The sequence below is a fragment of the Dermochelys coriacea genome, chromosome 6 (assembly GCF_009764565.3).
Source record: "Dermochelys coriacea isolate rDerCor1 chromosome 6, rDerCor1.pri.v4, whole genome shotgun sequence".
In the NCBI taxonomy this organism is placed as follows: Eukaryota; Metazoa; Chordata; order Testudines; family Dermochelyidae; genus Dermochelys; species Dermochelys coriacea.
Window position 1 is genome coordinate 103,936,401 of NC_050073.1, and position 5,524 is coordinate 103,941,924.

Here is a 5,524-nt window from a genome sequence, read left to right on the forward strand (position 1 = left end):
ATAACAAAAGAAAAGAAAAGAAAAAAAAGGTATGTTTTAAATTGAAAGGAATGGGCCATGCTGAAGAGACATGAGATATAAACAATACGGAATAAGACATTATTGTAAACAAGGCCATATCAAATACGTTGGAGTGATTTATCAGATAATGGGAGAGAAGAAACTTAGGCCCAAATCCCGCAAACACTTACACATGTTTCACTTTGCATACATAAAAGTTGAAGGTTGCAGAATCTGGCACTTAGACTTTACTACTTTTATGCCAATGGACAGCACTGCCAGAATAGTTACCATCTGTTCCCCACCCTATTTCCTCTTCCCTCTCCCTTTACTCTACCCTTTCCTTCCATGTTCGCCAATCTTCTTTTTTGCCAGGAGAACCACTATGGTACCTCTATTCTTCTAGACCTGCTCTGATTGCATGTCCCATGACAGAGTCTGTTTCGGATGAGGTACATTAGAAAAGGCCTCTAATGGAAAATTTACATACTGTACTATTACAAAGCCCTTGAAAGGCTCTCACTAGTCTAGCTTTCTTTACAGCAGCTGGGAAATGGGCTTGACAGAAAGGAAAATCCAGGAAGTGACAGAGAGAAAGGTTCTCATATTAAACTGATGGCAGCCCAGACAGCAAGGACTTCACTCTAGATCTAAAATGCTTTCATTCCATCACTAGACTTTCTGGATTACTTCTTAGACCTCTAACTAGATAATCTTCACCCTGGCCACAGTGTGCCCTGTTATCATGTCTGAGTGTCTCACCATCTTTAATGAATTTATCCTCACTATGCTGCTGTGAATAAGGAAGTATTATCATATTTTACAGATGGGGAACTGAGGCACAGAGAGGCTATATGACTGGCCAAGGACACACAAGGACTCTATGATGGAGCAGGGACTTTAATCTAGACTTCCCAAGTCTTATGCTACTGCCCTAACTTCTGGGCCATGATTCTTCCCCAGATAGAGAAGTCAGTGACTATCAGGCAGAAGCAGATGATGTACCCTGTTTATCAGTGTACCTTCATGTTTCTGATGGATTGCACTCTAATTGCTATTATACTTGGAGAAATAAATACATACAATGGGTAATACTACTAACAAACAACAATCTTTGACATGTGCAGTGACTTTTGGGCATATTTTAGGCACTGTATTAATTGTTACAAATTGTTTTGGTTAAATACATATCACATTATGTCTCTGGCATGCCAATAAAAATATAGTATTTCACTTCAGTAAAATATATTTTATATATTAATTTTATTTCTGGGTATTTTTTAAGGAAAATAACAGCATGAACAAAATTCAGGAGGTCAACAGTAAAGTATCTTGCAGTATAGAAACATACATCTGCACTTCCTGTATAACGACAGATATAATCAGCATCCGGATAAATAAAAAAAGGTCAACTAAAGGGCAGATCTGAACTCATCAGCATGGAGGAAAGAGCAGTAGATATGTTAGTCAATGCATTAATGACAACAGATTTCTTAAAAATGGAAGTGTTCTGTGGCTTTACAGTCCTCAGATTATTCCATTTGGAAACAGAATGTCTAGTCTTCCACTGAGCAAGTGAGGAAACTTGTCCATGGAAAGAAAGGGGCCTTATTCTTCTTCCTCTTACACAGGAGTAACTACTGGAGTTATGAAACTAGGGTGAGAGCAGAATTAAATTCAAAGCTTTCAAACAAGGTTTTCTCCCAAATTAACATTTGGATTGTTAGCAGCTGAAGGCAGATTTTTATAACTAAAAATATATGACCACTTCAGTCTGAGATAATCTCATGTTTTCTAATATATACATGATTGGGGTGGTCCAATACTTGGCTGATAGACCTTCAGGGAAACCTGCCAGTGCTACAGCAGCAGTGATGGCTTATTCAGAGATGAAGGATGGTTCATTGATTTGGACACTACCCTAGAACTTGGGAGACCAGCATTTAAGTCTATGTTCTACCTCAGAATTCATAGTTGACCTTAGTCAAATGATTTGACCTAGATTTTCAAAGGTATGTAGCTGTGCTCAGTGTCACAACAGCTAACTGATTTAGGAACCTAAATCTCATTTTCAAAAGGGATTTAGGCACCTAGTCTAAATCCCACTGACAGAAGGAAGTATTTCTTTACACCATGCACACTCAACCTGTGGAACTCATTGCCAGGGGATGTTGTGAAGGTCAAAAGTATAACTGGGTTCTAAAAAGAATTAGTCGTTGATGGACCCTATCCTCTATGAATTGATCTATTAGCCAAGATGCTCAGGAACACAACCTTATTCTCTGGGCATACCTAACCCTCTGACTGCTAGAAGCTTGGACTGGATGACATGGGATGGATCACTCGATAATTTCCCTGTTCTGTTTATTCCCTCTGGCCACTGGCCACTGTCTGAAGACAAGATACTGGGCTAGATGGACCATTGGTCTGACCCAGTATCACCATTCGTGTGTTCTTCTTAGCAATTGTTGTAGTGTTGTTGTGCATTGTTAAAAAGTTGCCATGTTTCACCCCAAAAATCGATGGGCAAAGTGATTCTTTAGTATTTAAAGCACATTGCAGTCTATTAGGGTGAAAGTTACTACAGCATATACACATGAAATAAGGCATGCACTGAAAGGTTTCGTTTCTCAGGAGCATTAACTACAGTTAATCAGACCAAGTTTACTTGGAATTGAGCCTTAGTTTGATCAGAAAGGTTATGAACTTTAACAAGCTCTTTCACCATCTTAGCAAAATCCATATGCACAGCAAAACCTGAAACCAGGAGATACTAACATAGTTGCTGGTTTCACTGTGAACCTTTCTCACAGTTCTGCCTCAGTGGACAACTGGATGACCTCAAAGATGCACCAAATGTAATACCGCACTTCAAATATGAAATCCAACGAGTGTGCAGAAGTTCCCACATTGAAACTTCCCTTTGGGTAAATTAACCTAGCAGGGTGTAAAGAACAGTGTAGTAGAGTGTAAGAGGGAGCCCATTGGAGACCCTGGACTCATCAAATGTATGGAAGATAGAGCAGCACTGGGGAGGCTCACAGTGAATTGGATGATTATTACTGAATCTTTCTCAAAGCCTTTATAAATCTCTAGTGATTCCTCTTCTTGAAGCTTCTTAACTTACAACGATCTGTTACTTAATGCACTGGCCTGATGGTGAGGAAGTCTGCATTGCTACAGGCTGAATATGTGATGTCACTTAAAGTATCTGTGTACTACTTTCTCCATCTGTAAAATGAGAATAAAAACACACATGCGCCTCACCACCAGCCCTTGGGAGGCTCAATTCATCAGTGTTTGCAAAGCACTTTGAGATCCTTAAAGAGATTAGATGATAAAGTACAAAGTGTTATTGTAGAGACTGCAGAGACTCAAGGCATGTGGTTGGGGCAAATACAAAGCACTCCATTTCCTGTTTACACAGTCCTTTACCTCCCTTGTATATGCCCCCTAGCAGCCACCCTGAATAATGGCTCTAAATATTCACAACTAACACCCAGTTGTTATAACTGGATAATGTTACAATACATGAAATATTTTCCAATGTTCCCTATTTTAAAACTAACGATGGATCATACCTTTGGAAAAGAAGAGCATGGGGAACTGTATGTTTTGAGGGCAGGTCATAGGATACATGTAGTCTTTATCTGATAGGATTCTGACATGAAATCAGCCCAGATTGCTAGGCAATGTGACGAAAAGTGTCAATAGATCAATTCCAAAAAAAGTGACAGCAATGTGAATTCCAGCAAATACATCAAGAAGTGAATGATCATGAAATAATTAATATGTAGAGGAAAAAGTACTGATGAACCTCATATTTAAATCCTCCATCCAATGTGAAGCTGCATAAAGAAGGTTAATGACATGATGGCTGGACTCAAAAGAGTAGTATATAACATAAAATCAAGGATATTTTTGCATCCTGCTATTAAGCACTGATTGGACCACATTTAGCATTATTATGCCTGATCCTGATCTCAGTTACACCAGTATAAATCTAGAGTATACCCACTGATATCAAATCAAAGTCAGAGTCACTGGAATAAATTCTGATTTACAGTGATGTGACTGAGACTAGAATTTGGTCCATATTGTCCATTTAAGGGCACTTTATATAAAGGAAGATAGAAATTCAAGACAGTACAATGTAGTGCAACTAAGTTGATAAATAGAATAGAAGAGTTTGAGGAAAGAGTGACAAAATTGGGATTATTTAGTCTTGGAAGAATAATAAAGATGCTTAAGAGGTGACATGACTGAAGTATTTAAACTAGTTAATGGTTATTATAAAATTAAACGTAATGCTCTATTAATGTCGAAAAGACCAGAACTAGGGGATTTAGATTTAAGTAAAAGGGATATATGTAAGAAGAATTTAAGGAAGTATTTTTTTTTTACAGGGAAACTGTCAAATATATGGAATGGACTTCAAATTCAGATATGGAAACAAGCAACATTCATATATTTAAGTTAATACAGTATGATTATTTGAAACCTAATACATTTATGTGATATCAGTCAGCTTTGCGTTCAGGAGTAACAAACCACCCTTCACGAAGAGCTAATTTTTCACTGATTATTTCCACTCACATAGCAAGATCAAATCTGAGGGCCAGATCTTAAATTGGCATAGCTCCACCAAGCTACATCAGTTACACCAGCTGAAGATCTGGACCTTCGCCATGCTCTCATTCAACAAGACCGACTAACTCTTATATCTCGAGAGGTCAGTTCTGAGACACATTTGCAAGGGAAGCTTACACTACTGTTGTCAGGGCTGAATCTGTTTTATGAGTAATTAAAGGATTTCAGTCTCCAGTGCAGTCAATCTGGAACCTTTCACAAGCACAAATTCACATTAGCAGAGGAGGGGAAAACCACAATAAAAGAGAAAAAATAATAATTTCATGAAAAAAACAAAAATAAGGGCTGTATTAATAATCTATCATTGTTCTTATCTCACTGAATCATTAATGGAAAAGATAAAGTCATTCCTATTCTATTCTATATAGGTTTTTATGCCATGCCCATCACCAGAGTTTCAGATCCAAGGTCCAAGAAATCGGCCTTTCATTTGGAGCAGAAAGTGACGAGGTTTATGACAGTACTTCATTCCTGGGGGAGTTCATTTCACAGTCTCAGACCACCCCCAGAGAAGATTTTGTCTCCTGTACAGACAAGTTTTACTCTTACTGTTGAGAGATCCATTCCCATGCAATGTGAGAGAGATCAATTTGGAAAATGTCCGAAAGGAAAATGTCACAGAATTTTCCTTCCATAGTCCCACATGCAGGTTTTTTCCCTGGGAAGTAGCTAAACCCTTCTATCCCTCCCACCCTTGTATGGCTTAAAAACAGGATTAGGGTAAGAGAAAAACTGAAGTTGGCTAAATGGGTGGCAATAGGAGAATGTGTGTTAATATGTTATCTTTTTCACATCCGATTTTATTACAAAACCCAGGTGAAGTATCATGTCAGTGATCCGTAAAAATCCCAGAATCACCTTCTAACCTCAGAGT